Source organism: Nerophis lumbriciformis, linkage group LG02, assembly GCF_033978685.3.
Source record: "Nerophis lumbriciformis linkage group LG02, RoL_Nlum_v2.1, whole genome shotgun sequence".
Taxonomy (NCBI): Eukaryota; Metazoa; Chordata; class Actinopteri; order Syngnathiformes; family Syngnathidae; genus Nerophis; species Nerophis lumbriciformis.
The window spans coordinates 7,225,001-7,238,766 of NC_084549.2; the positions used below are offsets into that span (position 1 = coordinate 7,225,001).

Here is a 13,766-nt window from a genome sequence, read left to right on the forward strand (position 1 = left end):
ATTTGGTGTGGCTCCCTTTATCTGGTCTTAGCAGGGGCCTCCCATGCGACACGACATGCACGTTGCAAAGACGCCGCATGGGGGTGATTGGCATTTTGAAGAAAAAGAAGAAAAAAAAACCGTCTACAAAGCAGATATTAAAATAGCATGGGGATTCAGGCGAGAATTATAATTCATACAGAGTTAATAAAAGTGTCATTGGCTATCACGTTCTGTGCTGCGTCCTTTTGACAGATGCGCCTTTTTAGTGTTTTGAAGTAAATCCTCAACTCCATCAAAAGGCTGCAGTGCATTCATTACAAGTAGAGATGATAAATGCTTTAAAATGTCATATCGGAAATTATCGGTATCGGTTTCACAAAGTAAAATGTATGACTTTTTAAAACGCCGCTGTAGGGAGAAGTACAGAACGCCAATAAACCTTAAAGGCACTGCCTTTGCGTGCCGGCCCAATCACATAATATCTACGGCTTTTCACACACTTTTCCTTCGCTGTATACTTTTAGTGTGGGGAGAAGTGCGTCCGTCTCCAATATTGTCCACACCTGTCTCCATCTAAACACAGCAGTGCGATCTAAAAACGCACGGTGGGCATACTTGCCAACCCTCCCGATTAGCCCGGGAGACTCCCGAATTTCAGTGCCCCTCCCGAAAATCTCCCGGGGCAACCATTCTCCCGAATTTCTCCCGAGTTCCACCCGGACAACAATATTGGGGGCGTGCCTTAAAGGCACAGCCTTCAGCGTCCTCTACAACCTGTCGTCACGTCCGCTTTTCCTCCAAACAAACAGCGTGCCGGCCCAGTCACATAATATATGCAGCTGTTAAACACACACATACGTGAATGCAAGGCATACTTGGTCAACAGCCATACAGGTCACACCGAGGGTGGCCGTATAAACAACAAAAATCCCACTTAATATACTTTGCGTAACAACAGTCAATATATATATATATATATATATATATATATATATATATATATATATACGACAAATCATCTCAAACCACAACAAAACAATTGCAAATGAGCCGTCGGCCCCCGGACAGAGCGACTCCAAAACCAACAAAGGTTGCAACTGTCGAAAGAAACCTGATTGCCCTCTCAACGGGGGGTGCTTACAAACATCAGTTGTCTACCAATCTAAGGTAACACGCAAGGACATTAACACATCCGACACATATGTAGGATTAACTGAGGGAGAGTTCAAAACCAGATGGAACAATCACAAGGCTTCTTTCAGGAACCAAAACCTGCGGAATACCACAGAACTCAGCAAACACATTTGGGACATCAAAGACAATAATGTTGAATATTCAATAACATGGCAAATTCTTGCATCCAGCACACCTTACAATAGTGGTAATAAAAGATGCAACCTATGCTTGAAAGAAAAACTGTTTATTATTTACCGTCCAGACCTGTCATCCCTCAACAAGCGCAGCGAAATTGTAACAGCATGCCGCCACAGACGGAAACACCTCCTAGGTAACACATGAGCCAATCACCACGCCCCTACACCAGCCTGTACCCACCCACTCTGTGCCCTATATAATCCATGGTATGTGAATGCTCCCATTAAAATCTCCTGATGATTGAGGGAACCCCCCCTCATGAAACAGGCCAGTAGAGATGAAATAGTCTTGTGATTTTTTCCCCCCACACATACATATATATATATATATATATATATATATATTTTTTTTTTTAGGGGGGTAACAGTCAATATTTATTTATTTATTTTATTTTTTTCTTATTAAATAAAAGTGAGCTTTTGTTAAACCAAATATTGTGTTTTTTTTCCCATATACAACAACCTATCTGTATTAGATAAGAGAATCGATAAGGAATCGGTTCGATAAGAGGATTCGATAATGGGCTCGAACTCGATAATTTCTTATCAAACATCATCCCTACACACGAGTGAATGCAAGGCATACTTGGACAACAGCCATACAGGTCACACTGAGGGTGGCCGTATAAACAACTTTAACACTGTTACAAATATGCGCCACACTGTGAACCCACACCAAACAAGAATGACAAACACATTTCGGGAGAACATCCGCACCGTAACACAACGTAAACACAACAGAACAAATACCCAGAACCCCTTGCAGCACTAACTCTTCCGGGACACTACAATATACACCCGCCGCTACCCCAAAACCCCGGACCCCGATCGACAGCGCGCCTTATAACCCGGTGCGCCTAATGTACAGAATAATTATTGTTGTGGATATCGACTTCAAATCTATTTTATTTGGTACATGGAGTAATGGTAAGTGTGACCAGTAGATGGCAGTCACACATAAGAGATATGTGTATACTGCAATATGACTCAAGTAAACAACACCATAACTTTAAATGTGTCATGATCCGTGGTCCCTATCATGTTTTCGTTATGTTCTGTTAGTTTAACTCCATAGTTCCTGTTTTTTGTGCACTCTTGTTCGTTTTGGTTGCCATGGTGGCATATGATTTTCACCTGCCGCTGGTGTTCGGACGCTCACCTGGCTCTAATTAAGAGACTATTTTAAAATGCCTTTGCGTGCCGGCCCAATCACATAATATCTACAGCTTTTCACACACTTTTCCTTCGCTGTATACTTTTAGTGTGGGGAGAAGTGCGTCTGTCTCCAATATTGTCCACACTTGTCTCCATCTAAACACAGTAGTGCGCTCTTAAACGCACGGTGGGCATACATGCCAACCCTCCCGATTTTCCCGGGAGACTCCCGAATTTCAGTGTCCCTCCCGAAAATCTCCCGGGGCAACCATTCTCCCGAATTTCTTCCGAGTTCCACCCGGACAACAATATTACGGGCGTGCCTTAAAGGCACTGCCTTTAGCGTCCTCTACAACCTGTCGTCACGTCCACTTTCCCTCCATACAAACAGCGTGCCGTGTTCCTGTTTTTTGTGCACTCTTGTTTGTTTTGGTTGCCATGGTGGCATATGATTTTCACCTGCCGCTGGTGTTCGGACGCTCACCTGGCTCTAATCAAGAGACTATTTAAATCGCCTTTGCCAGTCAGTCGGCCTGGCGTCATTGCTCGTTTCAGGTCTGATTCTATAGTTATGCTAGTTATTGGCTTCATGCCACAGTTTCATAGTTGTTCCATGCCATAGTTCATGTTAGTTGTTTCATGCCACAGTTTCATCGTTGTTCCATGCCATAGTTCATGTTAGTTGTTTCATGCCACAATTTCATAGTTGTTCCATGCCATAGTTCATGTTAGTTGTTTCATGCCATAATTTCATAGTTGTTCCATGCCATAGTTCATGTTAGTTGTTTCATGCCACAGTTTCATAGTTGTTCCATGCCATAGTTCATGTTACTGGTTTCATGCCACAATTTCATAGTTGTTCCATAAGCATAGTTCATGTTAGTTGTTTCATGCCACAGTTTCATAGTTGTTCCATGCCATAGTTCATGTTAGATGTTTCATGCCACAGTTTCATAGTTGTTCCATGCCATAGTTATGTTTGTTGTTTGTTTCTTGCTATGCTATAGTTTATGCTAGTTGTTTGCTTCATGCTATTGTCACGCAACCCTCTACGTAAGTCTTGTTTATTTCATGCCACAGTTTAGAGAGTTTTTGTCTTTTATTTTGTAGTTAGATTAATAAATATGTTCCAAGAGACTATTTAAACCGCCTTTGCCAGTCAGTCGGCTTGGCGTCATTGCTCGTTTCAGGTCTGATTCTATAGTTATGCTAGTTATTGGTTTCATGCCACAGTTTCATAGTTGTTCCATGCCATAGTTCATGTTAGTTGTTTCATGCCACAGTTTCATAGTTGCTCCATGCCATAGTTCATGTTAGTTGTTTCATGCCACAGTTTCATAGTTGTTCCATGCCATAGTTCATGTTAGTTGTTTCATGCCATAATTTCATAGTTGTTCCATGCCATAGTTATGTTAGTTGTTTGTTTCTTGTTATGCTATAGTTTATGCTCGTTGTTTGCTTCACGCTATTGTCACGCAACCTTCTACGTAAGTCTTGTTTATTTCATGCCACAGTTTAGAGTTTTTGCCTGTTATTTTGTAGTTAGATTAACAAATATGTTCCAAGAGACTATTTAAACCGCCTTTGCCAGTCAGTCGGCTTGGCGTCATTGCTCGTTTCAGGTCCGATTCTATAGTTATGCTAGTTATTGGTTTCATGCCACAGTTTCATAGTTGTTCCATGCCATAGTTCATGTTAGTTGTTTCATGCCACAGTTTCATAGTTGTTCCATGCCATAGTTCATGTTACTGGTTTCATGCCACAATTTCATAGTTGTTCCATGCCATAGTTCATGTTAGTTGTTTCATGCCAGTTTCATAGTTGTTCCATGCCATAGTTCATGTTAGATGTTTCATGCCACAGTTTCATAGTTGTTCCATGCCACAGTTTCATAGTTGTTCCATGCCATAGTTATGTTAGTTGTTTGTTTCTTGCTATGCTATAGTTTATGCTAGTTGTTTGCTTCACGCTATTGTCCCGCAACCCTCGACGTAAGTCTTGTTTATTTCATGCCACAGTTTAGAGCGTTTTTGCCTGTTATTTTGTAGTTAGATTAACAAATATGTTCCAAGAGACTATTTAAACCGCCTTTGCCAGTCAGTCGGCCTGGCGTCATTGCTCGTTTCAGGTCTGATTCTATAGTTATGCTAGTTATTGGTTTCATGCCACAGTTTCATAGTTGTTCCATGCCATAGTTCATGTTAGATGTTTCATGCCACAGTTTCATAGTTGTTCCATGCCATAGTTCATGTTAGTTGTTTCATGCCATAATTTCATAGTTGTTCCATGCCATAGTTATGTTAGTTGTTTGTTTCTTGCTATGCTATAGTTTATGCTCGTTGTTTGCTTCACGCTATTGTCACGCAACCCTCTACGTAAGTCTTGTTTATTTCATGCCACAGTTTAGAGAGTTTTTGCCTTTTATTTTGTAGTTAGATTAATAAATATGTTCCAAGAGACTATTTAAACCGCCTTTGCCAGTCAGTCGGCTTGGCGTCATTGCTCGTTTCAGGTCCGATTCTATAGTTATGCTAGTTATTGGTTTCATGCCACAGTTTCATAGTTGTTCCATGCCATAGTTCATGTTAGTTGTTTCATGCCACAGTTTCATAGTTGCTCCATGCCATAGTTCATGTTAGATGTTTCATGCCACAGTTTCATAGTTGTTCCATGCCATAGTTCATGTTAGTTGTTTCATGCCATAGTTTCATAGTTGTTCCATGCCATAGTTCATGTTAGTTGTTTCATGCCACAGTTTCATAGTTGTTCCATGCCATAGTTCATGTTAGTTAGTTATGTTAGTTTGTTTCTTGCTATGCTATAGTTTATGCTAGTTGTTTGCTTCACGCTATTGTCACGCAACCCTTTACGTAAGTCTTGTTTATTTCATGCCACAGTTTAGAGAGTTTTTGCCTGCTATTTTGTAGTTAGATTTATAAATATGTTCCTACCTGCTACACTTGTCCGGAAAAGTCTGTTTGCATCCCGGGAGAACAAACTTCGCAGCAAGCTGTGACGCCCCCCATTATGACAAAATGTTCCATCGATAATATAGAACATTACACACTTGATTGTCGTGGAACACGTCATGACAACAACACGACTCTGCACACCGGGGTCCTGCTGGGAGTGAAAAGCCTGCAGTGGGGCTGCAAGTGAAAGAGGTAGGCCATCAGGAGATTAACAAGAAGGGGCCGAGGATTGGAAGGGACTATCTGTGTGGGAGAGAGGGAAGTAGATAAATGGAACACATGGGGGGTCAAGTAAGAAGGGAGAAGGTAACTGTACTCCACAGTCCCACTCTGACTCTGCTCAGGGATTGATTGGTTGTGTAATTAGGCTTTTCAACAACTTCACAGTGACTACTTTATCAAGCTGGCAGCATCTCTGCAGACACGTGCATTGACAGAGCCTCCAGAGGTGGCCTCATTCGGGGGAAGCATGATCGTATCGGCAACTGCAATTTGGTGAAATACAAAGTCTTTCTTGGTGCAAGGTAACACAGTCTGCTTGGGGGTCAACAGTCACCTAAAGACATTAAAAGACAACCCATGGGAGTCTTGTTCTGGAAGATAACTTTTCTGCTCCGGAACTGTTGCACACACAAGGGTGAACATTTGACTAAATTAAGCCCCTTAAATGAAGAATTATTCAGCCTAAGCCCAGTTTCAGCCACACTAAACCAGCGTTTAAAGTCCCCCTCCTCGGACACATCGGTAAGTGCGCCGTGTATTCCTTGACTCTCTGGCTCTTAGCTTTGTGTGGACTCATTGATCGTTTACACACTGAGTTCGGAGAGGAAGTGAGTCCAGAAAGACCACGCCCCACGTTTTTGACGACGTTTAATCAATGTTGGGTTCTGATGTTGATTTGACCGTTGAATTTTGGTCATTTTCCAACCAATATTTTACAACATTATTACGTTAAAATAACATGCTTTTTGACAACGTTTAATCAATGTTGGGTTCTGACGTTGATTTGACCATTGACTTTTGGTCATTTTCCAACCAATATTTTACAACATAAATACAATGTTTTTGACGATGTTTAATCAATGTTGGGTTCTGACGTTGATTTGACCATTGAATTTTGGTCATTTTCCAACCAATATTCTACAACATTGTTACGTTAAAATAACATTCTTTTTGACGATGTTTAATCAATGTTGGGTTCTGACGTTGATTTGACCATTGAATTTTGGTCATTTTCCAACCAATATTTTACAACATAAATACAATGTTTCTGACGACGTTTATTCAATGTTGGGTTCTGACGTTGATTTGACCATTGAATTTTGGTCATTTTCCAACCAATATTTTACAACACTATTACATTAAAATAACATGGTTTTTGACAACGTTTAATCAATGTTGGGTTCTGACGTTGATTTGACCATTGAATTTTGGTCATTTTCCAACCAATATTTTACAACATAAATACAATGTTTTTGACGTTTAATCAATGTTGGGTAATGATGTTGATTTGACCATTTAATTTTGGTCATTTTACAACCAATATTTTACAACATAAATACAACGTTGAAACAACATGCTTTTTGATGACTTTTAATCAATGTTGGGTAATGATGTTGATTTGACCATTGAATTTTGGTCATTTTCCAACCATTATTTAAAAACACAAATACAACATTGAAACAACATGCTTTTTGACGACGTTTAATCAATGTTGGGTTCTGACGTTGATTTGACCATTGAATTTTGGTCATTTTCCAACCAATATTTTACAACATAAATACAATGTTTTTGACGTTTAATCAATGTTGGGTAATGATGTTGATTTGACCATTTAATTTTGGTCATTTTACAACCAATATTTTACAACATAAATACAACGTTGAAACAACATGCTTTTTGATGACTTTTAATCAATGTTGGGTAATGATGTTGATTTGACCATTGAATTTTGGTCATTTTCCAACCATTATTTAAAAACACAAATACAACATTGAAACAACATGCTTTTTGATGACGTTTAATCAATGTTGGGTTCTGACGTTGATTTGACCATTGAATTTTGGTCATTTTCCAACCAATATTTTACAACATAAATACAATGTTTTTGACGTTTAATCAATGTTGGGTAATGATGTTGATTTGACCATTTAATTTTGGTCATTTTACAACCAATATTTTACAACATAAATACAATGTTTTTGACGTTTAATCAATGTTGGGTAATGATGTTGATTTGACCATTTAATTTTGGTCATTTTACAACCAATATTTTACAACATAAATACAACGTTGAAACAACATGCTTTTTGATGACTTTTAATCAATGTTGGGTAATGATGTTGATTTGACCATTGAATTTTGGTCATTTTCCAACCATTATTTAAAAACACAAATACAACATTGAAACAACATGCTTTTTGACGAAGTTTAATCAATGTTGGGTAATGACGTTGATTCAACCATTGAATTTTGGTCATTTCCCAACCAATATTTAAAAACACAAATACAACGTTGAAACAACATGCTTTTTGACAACGTTTAATCAATGTTGGGTTCTGACGTTGATTTGACCATTGAATTTTGGTCATTTTCCAACCAATATTTTACAACATTATTACGTTAAAACAACATACTTTTTGATGACGTTTAATCAATGTCAGGTTCTGATGTTGATTTGACCATTGAATTTTGGTCATTTTTCAACCAATATTTTACAACATAAATACAATGTTTTTGACGACGTTTGATCAATGTTGGGTAATGACGTTGATTTGACCATTGAGTTTTGGTCATTTTCCAACCATTATTTAAAAACACAAATACAACGTTGAAACAACATGCTTTTTGACGACGTTTAATCAATGTTGGTTTCTGAAGTTGATTTGACCATTGAATTTTGGTAATTTTCCAACCAATATTTTACAACATCATTACGTTAAAATAACATGCTTTTTGTTGACGTGTAATCAATGTTGGGTTCTGACGTTGATTTGACCATTGAATTTTAGTCATTTTCCAACCAATATTTTACAACATTATTCCGTTAAAATAACATGCTTTTTGACAACGTTTAATCAATGGTTGATTTGACCATTGAATTTTGGTCACCCTGAATTCGATTAACGCTATTTTTGGGAAATGCTAAACAGTAAATTGTCACTGCTCTAATTTTTGGTTTGTATTGTTTTTTTGGTTTAAAAATGAAACCTTGGAACTTGTTTGTTTTCCCAGGACTGTATTCTTACGCACAGACTGGATATATGAGCTGAAGTGGAATAGGCAGTATTCATCTACATTTAAACAGTTTCCCCTGTCTTACAACTAGAAGGTTCTAGAAGCTTCCAATGGCCAGAGTTCCTATTGCTTGTATTCCCTCACATGACTTCTTCAAACAAACCTTTAACGAAGTGAACACTGTAAACTTGTAAGTTCTTCGACTCTGCTCCCGTTTCTCGTCGCCGTTTCGTAAAATCTTGCACTCTTCCGCCTTTGATTACCTTTCGAAGAACTCTGAAGAAACGTTTGTTCTTTTCGCGACTCCAACGGTTTATACAGCCGAAAAAAACGCGGTAGGGCATTTTTCTTCGAGAAAGACTAAATGGCGCTTAGTACCCACCACGCATATCTAATGAGCCGAAGGTGACGTCATGTAAATCCAAGCAACGGAGCACAAAATGACTACAGGTCTCCTGCAAAATGACAAGATCATTGGAAACTTTTGTGTCTCCTGTAGCGCCAGTAACAGAAATAAATGCAACACGACGGTTCGACACTTTTATAATGCAAAGCAGGCCTATAAGCACATAGTACAATCAATGCAGTAACGCTGAGTACACTTTCTTTTTGGCAGATGGCGGCTTTCAAGACAACATTGCGGGTAAAAAAAAACACTGTCTCTTAGAAATCTACACAATCAAAACCAAAGCATAATGTGGCAAAACTACCAGCTGTGCAAAATTCAGGAAACTGAAACTGTGAAGAAAAACCAAAGAACGGAGATGTAAAAACGTGGATAATGAGAAGAAAGACAGAGTGGAAGTCAGAACACTGTGGTTTGAGAGGAAGACGGCTCGCTGAGCTCATCAGCATTTGAGCTGTGCACCTCCGCCGCCACGTCCTCGCCGCTTTCAGTGATTTCAGCAGACTTCACGCCTGAGCTGATTTGGACCGCAGTGTCGGGCTTTGGCGTGCACCGCTCACCGCTGAGATCAGAGTCTTGCAATGTGTTAGCACCCTCCGACCACTCAGTCACTTGTGGCTTCTTCTTAAACCTGGGCACCTTGCAGTTTCTGTCCACTTGGCTGTACAGGTTGGCAACGGACCGCTCTATGTCGGCCAGATTCTGGAGGTTTCTGAGGATCCCTTTCAGCTCCTTCCTGCCGCTGTCGGTCCGCGGTGTGACGGGGGGAGAGTGGAGCTTGCGTTCGGAAACGGGGCGGAGCGAGGACACTGGCGGCAAAGAGGTCGGGACAAACTGGCCGACCGGGCGGATCTGGTTGATAGGGGGTGAGGGCGGAGGGAGGGGCGGAGGAGGTGGGGGGAAGACTGGTTCATTGGGAGGGGAAGGTGGAGGAGAGGCTTGATGGTTAAATTTAGGGATGTTAGGGGGTGAAGGTGAAAATGAAGGCGGATCGGGGCTGGAGGATGACGAGGGCGAAGAGGGCTGACGCTCTGGAAGAGGGGGCGGCGGGTTCTCTGGCGGGTCTGGTATGATCTCCACGTGGATCTGGCATGGCTGCACTGTCATGTAGTTGGAGATGCTAGAGCCGAATTTCTTAAGGACAGGGGGAGTCGACCTCTGGCTGGGTACGGGCCAGGACTCATCTCCCTGGGTGATGATGATATTTGGGGGTAAGTCCCTGCCAAAAGAGGAAGGGTAGTCCATGATGGAAAGGAGAGTATTTGAGGTCACTTCCAGCACATCAGTGCCATCTTGATCCCTGACAAGTATTGGGGATAGTGAGCCTTGGGTGTTCTGCATGAAGGCCTGCTGCTCAAAGTGCCTCGCTTGCTCACGGACTGACAGTCTTGTCTCGGACCTGCCACTCAAGGGGAGAACTTCTGAACTTTTCGATTCTCTCATGGTCGCCCGGAGAATCTGCACCTCCCAATCAGCCGGGTCCATGAGGGCTTGCCTCCGAGGTGCCTCGTAACTCTCCGCATGAATGCGAGCCGGCATCGTCCAGGCGCACCCTGGCCATTCGGAGTGAGGCAGAGAGAAGGAGAAGCGTTTTTCAGGAGGGCTTCCTCGAAGACTGTTGTCTCTGTAGACAGGGTTGTGCGTGGTTAGCGGGTTGCGGTCGGAGAGGTAGGTCACGTTGCTTTCCGACTTCGGCAAGTTGACATGCAGAGCTCCGTTGCTGTGAGCGGCAAGTGCGCGACAGGCAAAGGTACTAAGATTCCTTTGGTGGTCGACCTCCTCAATGACAGACTTTTTAGCCCTGTTCCAGAAAAGGTGGAGGTGAAGAAAAAATAAAGACTTGAAAACAAGTAAAAGTGAGGTTCTAAGGGATCTAAAACAAAAGAGAGATGGAAAAAGTCTTGGTTTGGTTTGAAGGTTTCTAGAGACCATTTTTACTAATACCAATTACCAGCAGCGTTTACAACTCAAATGCTATTGAAGTTGCTAAATAATGTAAGAAGCGGTTTTGAATAATTCTTAAAATCGTTAAATTTTCATACCGATCCTTCAACTGAGCGCTCGAACCTAAAGTGGAATTATAATACGGAGAAGAGACGCTTGGAACTCAAATGTTTTGACGTCGAAATGCGAGGCAAAGAACGATGTCAAGACCGACATGGTAATAAATGAAGCCCCTTGCCTCCACATCTGTACCTTTCAAAGTGTATTGAATAATTCATGTTTATGACAGAACTAAAAACAAGCATTTACTCCGCAGAGGGTACTTATAAAAGGTGATGCAAACTTCAAGGAACATATGTCAGAAATGTCGTAAGGCGAGGTGCGTCGACTTGAAATCAGATGATCTAACGTGTCTTCAAATCGGTTTTCAACAAAAAGTGTACTCCTATTTTGTTTGTGTCATAGAACTAAAATATGTTTTTACTTCACATAAGGCAATCGTCATAACAATTAACTATATCAGTAGTTCTTAACCTGGGTTCGAGCGAACCCTGGGGGTTCGGTGAGTCGGCCTCAGGGGTTCGGTGGAGCCTCCGCCGCGGAGGTCAAGACACACCCGACTCATCGTGTAAATACAAACTTCTCCCTATCGGCGTATTATGGATACCCCCAAACAATGTTCCCTCTAATTTTCCATCTGATTTGCGGGTGTGTAATTTGTTGTGAGTTCATGCACTGTGTTGGTTTTGTTCTTTGAACAAAGTGATGTTTTATGCACGGTTCATTTTGTGCACCAACTTTGTCTTAAATTTGAAAAAAAACTAATTTTATTTTTCACGATAAAGGGTTCGGGGAATGCCCATATGAAAGTGGTGGGGTTCGGTACCTCCAACAAGGTTAAGAACCACTGAACTATATGCTAAAGCCTTACGGCTTTGCTCGATCAGTGATTCTCAAACTATATTTCAGTGTTGGTCAATAAGTGTTACTTGGAGATTTTCGAAAACAACTGTGCGAGATCTTATTTATTATTATTTTACATTTTTTAGGTTGACCTAATACCAATCATCTACTGGGAACTGGAATTTAATAATTATAATACCTTGAATTGATTAACGTGGACCCCGACTTACCCAAGTTGAAAAACTTATTTGGGTCTTACCATTTAGTGGTCAATTGTACGGAATATGTACTGTACAATCTACTAATAAAAGTTTCAATCAATCAATCAAAGACTCTTGGAACTTAAATGGTTTCTTGGAATTTGTCCTAAAAACGTCAAAAGGAAAATGTGTCGAAAAGTACATAAAACTAGGAAATAAACGGTATCAGACGACCTCCCTTGCCTCCAAATATGTGTTTTTCGAAGTCTATTTCATGTTTTTTTTTGAATAAGTGGCATGTGCTCGCAGGTAATTGGGTGGTAGTTTGTGAAAAAAGTCGGAAAACAACTGTGCAAGATCTTAATTATTATTATTTTACAGTTTTTAGGTTGACCTAATACCAATCATCTACTGGGAACTGGAACTTAATAATTATAATACCTTGAATTGATTAACGTGGACCCCACTTAAACAAGTTGAAAAACTTATTTGGGTCTTACCATTTAGAGGTCAATTGTACGGAATATGTACTGTACTGTGCAATCGACTAATAAAAGTTTCAATCAATCAATCAAAGACCCTTGGAACTTAAATGGTTTCTTGGAATTTGTCCTAAAAACGTCAAAAGGAAAATGTGTCAAAAAGTACATAAAACTAGGAAATAAACAGTATCAGACGACCTCCCTTGCCTCCAAAAAATGTTTTCGAAGTATATTTCATGGTTTTTGTTTGTACAATACAAGTAAATACAAACTTTTATCCAAAAGAGGCATTTACACAACCGTAAGTTCTTTTAGAATCTTAACCGGAACTGATAACTTTGACGCCCCGGGGTCCACCGTATCGCCTACATCAACGGTTCTTTACTACCTCAACATATCTCGTTTTGCAACCCATGCTTAACACCGTGGTTTAGCCTGGAATAAGTGGCATGTGCTCGCGGGTAATTGGGTGGTAGTTTGTGAAAAAAGTTGGAAAACAACTGTGCAAGATCTTATTTATTATTATTTTACATTTTTTTAGGTTGACCTAATACCAATCATCTACTGGGAACTGGAATTTAATAATTATAATACCTTGAATTGATTAACGTGGACCGCGACTTACCCAAGTTGAAAAACTTATTTGGGTCTTACCATTTAGTGGTCAATTGTACGGAATATAATCTACTAATAAAAGTTTCAATCAATCAATCAAAGACTCTTGGAACTTCAATGGTTTCTTGGAATTTGTCCTAAAAACGTCAAAAGGAAAATGTGTCAAAAAGTACATAAAACTAGGAAATAAACATTAACAGACGACCTCCCTTGCCTCCAAATATGTGTTTTTCGAAGTCTATTTCATGTTTTTGTTGTACAATACAAGTAAATACAAACTTTTATCCAAAAGAGGCATTTACACAACCGTACGTTATTTTAGAATCTTAACCGGAACTGATAACTTTGACGCCCCGAGGTCCACCGTATCGCCTACGTCAACGGTTCTTTACTACCTCAACATATCTCGTTTTGCAATGACCGCTGTTTTTGCAACCCATGCTCAACACCCCGGTTTAGCCTGGAATAAGTGGCATGTGCTCGCGGGTAATTGGGTG

General features: G+C 40.3%; 1 protein-coding gene across 1 annotated transcript in view; it reads right to left on the reverse strand.

Annotated features, from left to right (window-relative positions):
• Positions 1-13,766, reverse strand: part of LOC133580422 (protocadherin-15-like) — an 888,230-nt gene that overhangs the window by 23,763 nt on the left and 850,701 nt on the right. The window lies entirely within an intron of this gene.